General features: G+C 50.9%; 1 pseudogene; it reads right to left on the reverse strand.

Moving 5' to 3' along the window:
- Positions 1-2,435: 2,435 nt before the first annotated feature.
- On the reverse strand, positions 2,436-7,508 carry LOC114923151 (annotated as a pseudogene).
- Positions 7,509-12,385: the final 4,877 nt, after the last annotated feature.

Genomic DNA, 12,385 nt, shown 5'->3' on the forward strand with positions numbered 1-12,385 from the left:
AAATCCACAGCAAATAGGCGTTGTGTCCAAAGGTGCAAAGTGATTCGCCAGAGATTTAGCTTTGTCCGTCACAGAGTCCGAATGGCCACCACACTCTCTTTTATAGCCTGTGGGGTGGGGTCCAGTGACTCAGCTTAATCTCTGGCACGCCTCCTTTTCTGCTGCGCACGCTTGTCTCACCTACGCTGGCGTGGGTCCAGCCACAATGTATCTTCGTCACTATCCGACGGCTCGGAAACACCTGGCTCCTGGCCAGTCTCTTCTCCGTTGGGAGACACCTGAGGCATTGCCAGAGAGGAGGGTCCTGGAGAGAGAGGCCTGGTCATCTCCTCTCCTTCATGTTCGGAGCCTTCTTCCTCCGATAAGATGGGCTCACAGGACGGAACCACAACACTATCCCCCACCGCAGGGCCCTTCCCCCGGGTCTGACAGTCGGGATGTGGTCGGGACGGGAACTGGTCGTGAAAGGCCCGTACCAGATCAGGGGCCTGAACGGAAGAAGCGTCCACCCAGCTAAAATCCTCAGGCCAGTACCCCTTCCAGGCGATGAGGTATTGGAGGCGCCCCTTCAGCCAACGGGAGTCCCGGATGCTGTCCACCTCGTACGTCGAGGTGTCCTCGTCGGCTGCAGCTGGGGGGGCAGGCGTCGTCGGGAGTCGGAGATGGCTCTCTGGGGCCTCAGGAACAAGGAGGGACCGATGGAAAATAGGGTGGAGCCGCATGGAGCGTGGTAGGGTCAACCGGTAGGCCACTGGGCTGATGACCGCCTCGACGGGGAAGGGACCGATAAAGCGGTGGTCCAGTTTCTTCACTGGCCGGTCCGTGGGGAGGTGTTTCGTGGACAGCCACACCCGATCTCCAACTGCCAGCGGTGGCGTTGCCTGTCGGGAGCGGTCGGTGACCCGTTTATAGTCCTCTTTTGCCCGGATCAGCTGCCGCCGCACCAATTGCTGCACCGCCTGCAGCTCCGAGAGGAAGTCCTGTGTCTCGGGAACAGGGGAATCTGAGATTAATAACGGGAAAAACTGTGGATGGTATCCGACGTTGGCATGGAACGGAGTCATCTGGGTGGAGGTGTGTTGGGAGTTGTTGAAGGCGAACTCCGCCAGGGGAAGGTACTCGGCCCAGTTGTCCTGCCGCTGGTTGACGAAACAGCGGAGGTACTGCTCCAGGATGCCGATGACCTTCTCCGTGCCCCCGTCAGTCTCCGGATGGTGCGACGATGACAGGCACACCTGCACCTCCAGCGCGGCCATGAGGCTTTTCCAGAAGCGGGCCGTGAACTGGGCTCCGCGGTCCGACACCACCCTGTCCGGCAGGCCATGGAGGCGGAAGATGTGCTGCAGGAACAGACGAGCCGTGGTGCGGGCCGATGGCAGTCCGCGGCACGGGATGAAATGGGCCATCTTGGTGAGCATGTCCACCACAAGAATGGTCATGAACGTGGCGGACAGTGGTAGATCTGTTAGGAAGTCCATGGAGATGGCACCCCATGGTCTCTCCGGTGTCGGTAACGGCTGGAGAAGTCCAGGAGGTGGGCCGGATGCGGTTTTGGCCTGTCGGCACGTCATACAGGACGTCACATGCGCGTGCACCTCATGCCGTACCCGAGGCCACCAAAAAGTCCGCATCACCAGTTTCAATGTCTTAAAGAAGCCGAAGTGCCCTGCTGCGGGGTTGTCATGGCACTGGTTCATGACGAGGGCTCGGAGCGGACTCGTGGGCACGTACAGCCGGCCCCGGTGCTTCAGCAAGCCCACCTCCAAGGTCCATGGGGACGCTGGGCCGACTTCCGCTTTCCGCTGCTGCGACCAGTCATCCCGGCGCTGCGCTTCCAGCACCTGTGCCCGCAGGTCCGCCGGTTCCTGGACCGCGGCCAAGGATTCTGCTGGCAGCACCGTCCGTGGGGGAAGGGAGTCCTTGGGGCAGAAGTATTCCGGCTTGCGGGATAGCGCGTCCGCCCTCTGGTTGAGGCTGCTCGGAATATACGTGACGTGGAAGTTGAACCGGGCGAAAAACAACGACCACCGGATCTGCCGCTGGTTCAACTTCCTGGCCGTGGTGAGGTGCTCGAGGTTCCAATGGTCCGTCCGCACCTCCACCTGGTGTCGGGCCCCCTCGAGGTGATGCCAAGCCTCGAACGTGGCCTTAATAGCCAGCAACTCCTTTCCCCAGATGGTGTAATTGTGCTCGGAAGGATTGAGTTTCCGTGAGTAATAAGCGCAGGGAAAAAAAATGCCACCATCCACCGGGGCCTGTAGCAATACCGCTCCCATTGCCACGTTGGACGCATCCGTCTCGACCACGAACGGACGGTGTGAATTGGGATGCCTCACGACCGGCTCCGTGACGAAGGCCCACTTGAGGACCTCGAAGGCCTGCTGCTGCGGGGGCCCCCACTGGAACGGGACCTTCTTCCGAAGGAGTTGGGTCAGCGGCAAGGTCAGGGTGGCGAAGCCCGGGATGAAGGTCCGGTAATAGTTGGCGAACCCCAGCAGATGCTGGACGTCCTTCACCCAATGTGGGGGTTCCCAACTGCGCAAGGCCTCCACCTTGCGCAGGTCCATCGCAATGCCCTCGGGGGTGATGATGTGCCCGAGGAACTCTATGGAAGTCTGGAAGAAGTAACATTTCTCCAACTTCGCATAGAGTTGGTTCTCCCACAGGCGCTACAGGACCTGGCGGACATGCTGGAGGTGGCTCTCCTGGGTCCAGGAATAGATCAAAATATCGTCCAGGTAGATCACCACGAACCGGTCCAAAGGTGTTAGTTACCACCTTTAAAGCGCTTCATGGCATAGGACCCGGTTATCTCCGAGACCGCCTTCTGCCGCAGATTCCCTCCCATAGACCGGTACGCTCCCACAGAGTGGGTCTCCTCAGGGTGCCGTCGGCCAAGCAATGTCGGCTGGCGACCCCCAGGGGGAGGGCCTTCTCTGTGGGTGCCCCTGCCCTCTGGANCCTAGGGAGGATTTTATACTGGGTTCATTTTAAGGAATTCGAAATAACACAACTTTAAAATTTGGTTTAATTCGGTTTTACAGGGGGGGATTGTATATATGCCTTTGTTTTAAATATGTTGTGAGCCGCCCTGAGTCCCGTCGGGAGAAGGGCGGGATATAAATTAAATTAAATAAATAAATAAATAAATAAATAAACATGTCCCGGAACACGTCATTCATCAGGTGCTGGAAGACCGTGGGGGCGTTGGTCAACCCGAACGGCATGACGGTGTACTCGAAGTGGCCGTATTGGGTGCCAAACGCCGTCTTCCACTCGTCCCCCTCTCTCACGCGCACCAGATTGTAAACCCCTCGGAGATCGAGCTTGGTGAAGATCGAGGCCTCCCGTAACCTCTCCATCAGCTCCGGGATGAGCGGCAGGGGGTAGCGATTCCGCACTGTGATGGCATTCAAGCGCCGGTAATCACAGCACAGGCGTAAGTCCCCTGTCGTCTTCTTCACAAAGAGGACCGGGGCCGAGAGCGGGGAGGACGAAGGCCGGATGAACCCACGGGCCAGGTTCTTGTCCAGAAAGTCCCGTAGGGCGGCCAACTCAGGCTCCGACATGGAATACAGATGGGCCACGGGCAGTGGCGCGTTGGGCAGCAGGTCCACCGGGCAGTCGTAGGGTCGGTGCGGAGGTAATCGGTCCGCTTCTGTTTCGCTGAACACATTGGCGAAGGGCGTCAGCTCAGGAGGCAAGGAGGCGGCTGGGGTGGCGACGTCCTGGCCAGCACAGATATGGCGGAGGTGGTCGACACACTGCAGGCTTGGGAACGAGATGGCATTTCTCGACCATGTCACCTGAGGATCGTGGGCCCGAAGCCAGGCCATCCCTAGGACCAATGGAAAATGAAGGTCCGCCGTCACGTAGAACTGGATCGCCTCCTCGTGGTTCCCAATGGCGAGGCGCAAGGGCTGGGTAGCGAATTTGATGGGCCCCGCCACGAGTTCCCGCCCGATAGTCTCGACCCTCAACGGAGGGTCCACCGGGACCAAGGGGACCTTAAAAAGGGCCACAAAGGCCTGGTCCATGAAGTTCGTCGCGGCCCCCGAGTCCACCAGCGCATGTGCCTGAAGCCCCTCCGACCGGTTGGCCAACAACACCCAGGTGTCCAGAATCAGGTGCCGAGGGGGCTCACAGTCCACAGTCGCCGACTCCAGCAGGACATGGCTACGTGCCTGGCCCAGAGTTTCCCCTAGGCCAGGCCTGGCCCGTTTCCCGGCTGATCACGCCGAGATTCCGGAACAGGCTTGAGCGCCCCCACTCCGCTTCCTGGGACACGAGGCGGCAAAATGTCCAGCCTCGCCGCAATAGAGGCACAATCCCCCTTGGCGTCTCCGCATCTGCTCCTGGGCTGTCAGTTGAGGTCTGGCTGCTCCGAGCTCCATGGGCTCCTCAGCCGTTGCCACAAAGCGCAGGGTGGTCCGGGGCACTGTCGGTGCGAAACGCAGGGGTGCCAAAGCTGTCGATGGTTCCGGAAGGGGCCGATGAGGCCGTCGCCGTTGAAGGCAGGCGTCGATGCACAGGCACTGGGTCACCAGCGCGTCGAGGGTCAGAGGCACCTCCATCCGAACCAGTTCGTCCTGCAGCTCGTCTGAGAGGCCGTCCTGGAAGGCATCCATCAGCGCCACCTCATTCCAAGCTGAGTCCTGGCCTAGAAGTCGGAACTCAGCAATATAGTACTGCAGGACGCGTTTCCCTTGGCGGAGGTCCTTGATGCGCCTCGCTGCCGTCTGAACGCGGAGGGGGTCCTCATACATCACGCGCAGGTGTTGCAAAAAACCCTGATAGTCCAATAGTAACGGGCTGTTTTGCAGCAACAGGGGCGTGGCCCATCGGGCGGCAGAGCCAGAAAGGGAGCTAATCATGAATGCCACCCGAGCCCGGTCATCCGAAAAATCCTCCGGCCTCATCGCCATGAAGAGTTGGCATTGTCCCATGAAGGCCGGGAACATCTCTGGCTGCCCAGAAAACCTATCCGGCACGTTCACTGGGCATCTCGAACGGAGAGGAGGCGAGGGAGGGGGAGCTGCAGGAGCATTTCCCAAAGCACGTTGAGCAGTTAATTGTGCCACTTGCTGATGCAGGAGCTGATTGGCATCTAGCAGCTGCTGTACCTGCTGCTGCAGCTGTTGGTCCATCGTGGGTCAATGATGGTTTATGTTCGGGTGACAGACAAGATGTTCTGTCCCCGTCTCACACACGCACCCAACCAGCCAGCCGAGGGTTAAATAAACTTCTCAAACACTCCACGCCACTGATAAGGAACTTGGCAGCAACTCCATAGCTGCCTGCCAAGAACTTTTTACTCCGATAACACAGACAAAAATACACACAGTTTGAACAGTCCAGTTTGTAATTAAATCCACAGCAAATAGGCGTTGTGTCCAAAGGTGCAAAGTGATTCGCCAGAGATTTAGCTCTGTCTGTCACAGAGTCCGAATGGCCACCACACACTCTTTTATAGCCTGTGGGGTGGGGTCCAGTGACTCAGCTTAATCTCTGGCACGCCTCCTTTTCTGCTGAGCACGCTTGTCTCACCTACGCTGGCGTGGGTCCAGCCACAACGTATCTTCGTCACTATCCGACGGCTCGGAAACACCTGGCTCCTGGCCAGTCTCTTCTCCGTTGGGAGACACCTGAGGCATTGCCAGAGAGGAGGGTCCTGGAGAGAGAGGCCTGGTCATCTCCTCTCCTTCATGTTCGGAGCCTTCTTCCTCCGATAAGACGGGCTCACAGAACGGAACCACAACAGGAAACGTGGCACAGACGGCTGGCATTTTTCTTCAGAAAACGTCTTGTTGGGGTCAACTTCCAGTGGCACCGACGAGGAACCTTGAAGGTCTGGCCTGAATTCCTCTGCATTCACATTAAGCTGAGGGGGCCTGACTTCTTGTGTGCTCACTTGTCAGGGAGGTTCTCGTCGCTCAGTTGGCGCGTTGCAGGCTCCCCGGCCGGTTGGCACGGTTGATGGTCGAGATTCTCCTCCGTGGTCAGGTCTGGGGGCGGTTCCTCGGGATGCTGTTTCCTGTTGACGCAGTAGGGACTCTAGTCTGGTTCAAGTCCTTGCAATCTCATCCAGTAGTAACTGCACTTCTTGCCGTGGAGCCGCCGCCATTGCAGGTGGATCTATTTGGTTACCATCTGTGGTTTGGTTCGTTGGAGTCAGTGGTGTAACAACGGTGGGCAGGTTACGTGATCCAGATGGTGCTGCGTCAGCTCTCTGGCTGATCGGCCCATCTGGTTGTAGAGATTCTCCTTCCTGTTTTCTTGGTCTTGGGGAACTTGTGGATAACTGCGGCGCTCCTGCCTGTTCATGTTGAAACGTGTTCTGGTTGTCAACGTAGGCCTGCACATGGCTGTGCTGGTCTTCAATCTCCAGTTGTTCCAAATTGGGTGAGAAGGTGGCGCGTTGGAGTGTTTTCTGAAGGGCTTTCGCTCTTGCCGTTTTATCTGCCACTTCTCGTTGGCTTTGTATGAGCTCAAGCTTGTCTTGAACAGCCTTTAGTTTGGCCTCAATTTGAGCTGCTTCAGTCTCCTGTTTGGCCTCCATCTGCGCTGCTTTGGCCTTCTGTTTGGCCTCTTCGGCCTTTCGTTTGGCCTCCATCTGCGCTGCTTCGGCCTTTCGTTTGGCCTTCATTTGAGCTGCGTCAGCCTCTATCTTTGCCAATTCTTCCTTTTGCAGTTGCTCCGCCTCTAACACGCGAAAGACTGCATTGGCTGCTTCAGCTTTGATATCTGCTTGAATAGCAAAGCTCTCTGCCCTTGAGGCTCGGGACGCTTGGCTATGACGAGAAGACGCTTTTGAATGGCGGGAGGCGCCTATAACGTGAGATTGTTGTGACACGCTGGAATGCACCTGGGATCATGGTGAGATATGGCAAAAGGGTGAAGCCTTTTCAGAGGCGTGAGAGGGGGCCACATGTGATCGCTGGGATGGCGCATGGAAATGACGGGAAGCTTCGGACTTGGCCCTCTCGACTGGTGTGTCTTTCGGGTAAGGCTCGGTCTCCGGGAGGCATTTTAAGCTCTCTAGAAACTTCTTACGTTCCTTGTTTTTTAGCTTGAGGCTTTGCATCATGCTATCGTGTGTTGGGTCTCCTAGTTGTGCCTGTGTCCTTTCGAGACGGCGTTCGGAGTCTGTCCATTGTAGGAAAGCTTCATCCCTATCCTCTTCTAATGAGAACGTGCATTTGGGGGAGAGCCCCTGTTCGGGCGTTTAGTAGAGTTCCTGTAATTTCTCCCAGTTTTTCATGGCATTCGTAACACGACTGCCATCTATCCATCAGATGCGATCGCATGGCTTCTGTAGGCCTTCTTTGTTGCCTCAGGTCATAGGGTACCTGAGATGTCTTTGGCTTCACTGAAGCTTGAACATCAGCCTCTGTGTACAGGTCATGGTTAGCTGGTTGCAGCATTTCTCCTTGGCCGGCTGGTTGGGGTGGCTCATCTAGGCTGGTTAGTTGAACCCCATCTTCTAAATCAAGGAGACACTCCGCCATGGCTAGGACAGGCTCAGTAAACTTCCTAGCTATTTTGAAGCGAATTCAGTGAACTTCGCTCTTTGACCACTAGGGGTCACTATCTGGGTAGCGACTTCAGGGAAATTCCCTCTTTGGCTGCCAGGGTACACTGTTTGCGTGAGTGAGTGCTTCAGTAAAGTTCACTCTCTGACCACTAGGGGTCTCTCTATCTGTGTGGGCACTTCAGGGAAATTCCCTCTTTGGCCACCACGGGGTGCTGCTTGCATGCGTGGGTACTTCAGCGAAGTTCACCCTTTGACCACTAGGGGTCACTGCTTGCTTGAGTGATTGCTTCAGGTGAAGTTCACTCTTTCACCACCAGGGTGCCCTATCTGAGTAGTCTCATTAGGGAGATTCTCTCCCCAGCTATCAGGTGACACTGCTGCGTGGTTGAAGGCAAGCTTGCTATTTGTAGATCAGCCACTAGGGTGCTCTGTCCGTCTGCAGAGGCACCATTAGGGGGTGCTGGTTGTGTTTGTGGGTACTTCAGCGAAGTTCACCCTTTGACCACTAGAGGTCACTCTCTGTGCATGATTAAAGGCTTCCGTGAAGTTCCTTCTTTAACCACTAGGGGGCGCTTGGAGAAAGGCCAGCTAAATTCTATCTTCTTAGAACCATGTTGCTAGCCTACCTGGAGTCTACTGAAGCACTGTCTGGCTTTCTTAGATTCCACCTAGGTGTGAAGACTTGTGATAATAAGCAAGGTTAATTTGCTGCTTTTTTCTCCTTAATTTGCCCTCAGCAGAGACACCACTAAAGGTGACTGCTTGCGTTAGTGATTACTTCAGGTGAAGTTCACTCTTTGCCCACTAGGGGGCGCTGGGTACTTTGGATGAATTCAGTGAACTTCGCTATTTGACCACCAGGGGCACACTCTGCATGGTTAGAGATTTCAGCGAGGTTCCTTCTTTCACCTCTGGGGGGTGCTATTTGCTTGGGTTGGTGCAAGCCTGCTATTTGCAGTAGTGGGGTTGGTTCTGCCTCTGAAACCAGATGCCCCTTTTCCCGTTAAAATTCCTCTAATTCCAAGGGGAGGGGGAGGGAGGCAGCTTTGTTCCACCAGTCGCTAGGTTCACCTTAGCAACAAATGAATTTATGACCCTTGTATTGTCCCGGCTGCTGAGGCCAGCAGAGGGCAAATTCTTGTATCAGGCAGTGCTGAGCTTACAGGAGGCGGGTGTGTGTGTTTTTGGGCTGATTTGCTCTGAAAGATCTTTTAAAACCAAGCAATGGAGGTTTCAAACAAGGGATTTTGTTGCTATTCAAAGTCTCTCTCATTTAGCTACTTCTCACAAACAGACTGGCTGAGTAGCAAGCTGAACTTTGGTTGCAGGAAACTTTTCCAGCCTATTATGTGAAGAGTTAAAAGCTACATTCCATTCATTCCAAGCAAAGGCTGTTAGCAGACGGCCAGTTAAAATCAAGTGAAGAGCTAATTACAAAGTTTTCTTTTCAAATCAGTTAGCTCAGATGCACACACAATTCCTCATTGATTTTAGCAACACGGACATTAAGGTTTCCCTTTACTTTGCTATGTTGGTTGGCAGACAGAAAATACACTTAATCATTCTTTACTTTAACGAAGAGAAACACATGCATTCTTCACTTCATCCAAGCAGGACATAGAGAAGCAACACTAACTTTTTACTTTTAGCGAAGAGGGAGAGACACACTTGTCAATTTACTAGTGCAGGCAGACGAAATTGGCACTCAGAGGAAATTAATCATGTCAATTTACTTTAAAACGTTGACTGGCAAATAAATCCAATAGCAAGCTGGTATTTTTAGAACAGACATAAAGAATAATACTGTTTTGACTTCCAGTTCCGGATCGCAGTGTGTGCAGCCATGCAGAGAGACTCCTCTCTTTGCCGGCTGCTTTCCCTCTGCCGGTAGACCCTTAATCGGGTCGAAAAGTCGCCCTGGAGGGGCGACTACTGTTGAGGAGGCCCTCATTGACTGTGGAAGGGCGGCAGCTCCTTCCACGGTCCGAGATTGCTCCTTAGGGCCAATCACTTTGCTGCTGTAACCGAAATTCAGAAGAACATCTAAGCGTAAAGAACCACCGTGGTTGATCCGGGTGAGACTTTTTTTCCCCTCTCTTAGCCCTTTTCTCTTTTTTGTTTCCTGTAAAAAGCATTTTTGAAACTACTTCCCTTCTTTGAGAGAGCGGCGTTTGTTAATGTGGGAAGAGAAGCTTTGAAAATGGAGTGAAACTTTATTTTAATTGACTATTTTCTATTTCTATTTACTTTGGGGTCTTGAAAAAATTCTTATTATTGAATTTTATTACTGGATTTAGTTTATATGTGAAGAATATTACTTTTTCCTGATTTTGTCAACGTCATTTTTGGTGTCTGGGAAGAGATTTTATAGTCTACTGAGGATACCCTGTGGAGAAATTTAAAATTGCAACTGATTTTTTTTCTGTTTGATGCTGAGATTGGTTTTGACGTTCAGACCATCATAAAAGGGAAAAGACAAAGAAATTCAACAGCTGTTAAATCTGTGGGGGTGGACACTGGCTAAATGTTATTAAATACAGCCTCCACTAAAAGATAACAGGACTGTTTCTAGTTACTATTGAAATGGAGAAACCCTATTCACAACTCAACTGTAAACTTATATTGGAAAAAAATCTATGAAGCCACTGAGCAAATATGTCTGCAAATAAAAGAGAGTACTACAGAAATAAAAAAACAGAAACTCTACTTTGAACTTACAAACCGACCTTCAGATTTCATCTCACTATTCTACAGACCAAAAAACAACAGAAGAGGAATTAATCAACATTAAAGAAGATTCTATGTCATTCTATATACAACCTATTGAGATTTTTGATGATCAAAAAATGACTGTAACTAAACCATACACAATCTCAAAACTAACAGAAATGGACGTGCAAATACAACTGATTGAGAACTATGACAATTTTGATAACCAACTACTAACCACAAAATTGGACATAATTGAGTGTCTTACTCAGCAGATTCAAATGTCGAGACTTGAACTTTTAAAACAACAAGGGATTATCTACAAAGGAGTCAGGTCCCTAAAACAGAGGAGGGGACGCTCTTTCTTGACTCAGATGATACCACAAGGAATAAAGAGAGATTTATTTGTTGATATAGAGGCTCTGTTATGGAAACCTGCTTGGCACAAAAAGAAAGCTAGAATAAGATTTAAGAGTGTGACCTAAAACTGTATACAATGGGTTTAAAAGGCCTTTTAGACACTGATTGACTCAAGGTTTAAGATTGGTAAATAAGACGTTAGAGATCCTGATTGAATAAAGATTAATTAAATATGTGAACTTAGTGAGAAGATGTTTTTTCTGTATTAAAAAGAAAAGAATAATACTGTTTTTACTGCAAGGGTGCAATCCACTAGCATTAATTTTTCACTGTGTTGGTCCAAACAAGATATCTGCTTTAATCCTGCTCTTCTCAAACAGATAAACGCCAAAGAACGGGATAATATTCAGATTATTTTATTCCTCAGGAATCTCAAACAATAACTCAAGAAGAGTTCTTCTGATGAACATATCACAACCTTTCTCCATTCTTTTGGGTGAAAAATTAATGGTAGACTCACCCCATGGCTCTTATCGGACACATCACCTCGTGTCTGTCTTCACAAAGGCTTCTTTCACAAGCTGGCACGTAGCCAGGATATCCTGTGATGAACTTAGTGGCCCCTCCCACTGACTTGTTAAACATAGGATTCACTGAACAGCTAAAACTACATTACCCATAAGCCATCTCTTAAAGAATCAGCATCTAACCCTTTAAATGCCAAACATTCTAACATACAGTTCTCATCTAACTGGCTGGTCCAGCACAGAGTACTTGTTTCTTTTTCTCAACGTGCTGCCAATTGCATCGCACCCTGCCCCCCTCAGCTCCCGCCCCCAGCCCCGTGGCAGGCTGCAAGAAGCTCCCATCTCAGCTTCTTTCACCTCTCCCGTTCTTTTCCTCCCGATGTCACAGCATGGGGCTGCAGGAGGTGAGACCCACACACACACACACACTCACACAAACACGTTTGCAGGTTCTGGGAGAGGTGAGCTGAGCTGAGAGCCATGGAGCAGGAGGAAATGATAGGGGAAGTGGGCAAAATGGGAAACTTCTGAAGGAAATAAAAGTTATTCTTTTAATAATTGTAGAAATGTAAGTGTAGAAATGTAATTGTAGAAATGTAATTGTAGAAATGTAATGCCATTATATGAAACTGTCTTAGTACAAATGTAACACTGTAACGCAAATGTAGCAATGCACTGCCAAATGCGTGAGAAGGTGGTTTACTGTTTCCTGCCCATGTAAAGTGACCACAAATGGTAATCAGTAAAGATAATTAATTATAACCTAATGTTTACTATTTCCTGCCTAAAAATTCCTCCAGAAACAGGAACTTACACTTTGAGTAGAAATCACTATCAAAGAGGGGGATTTTGACTCAAGGTGAAAATTACAAATAAACAACAGCAGATGGACGGAAGAGGTCAGGATGACTTTAAGTGTAAAAACAACTTCAAAGAATGACTATAAAGTTGAAAGAGCTTCTTAGATGTGACATGCATTGTAAAAGTATAAAATGCAAAGCTTGAAACTGGGCCTTTGCGCTCTTGGAACTCATTTTATTTTTTTTTATTTTTTATTTTTCACTAACTTCTATGCCGCCCTTCTCCCCACGGGACTCAGGGCGGCTCACAGCATGTTAAAAACAACACAAAAAACATTTCCCCTATAAAACCAATTAAAAACCAAATATATTTATGGCTGTGTCATTATTAAAATCTTTAAAAAAAATTTCCCTATTTAAAATTCACCCTAGGTCAGTCCCGCTTGCTGAAAAAG

This window comes from Protobothrops mucrosquamatus, unplaced genomic scaffold (assembly GCF_001527695.2).
Source record: "Protobothrops mucrosquamatus isolate PMUCROS unplaced genomic scaffold, P.Mucros_1.0 scaffold2130, whole genome shotgun sequence".
In the NCBI taxonomy this organism is placed as follows: Eukaryota; Metazoa; Chordata; class Lepidosauria; order Squamata; family Viperidae; genus Protobothrops; species Protobothrops mucrosquamatus.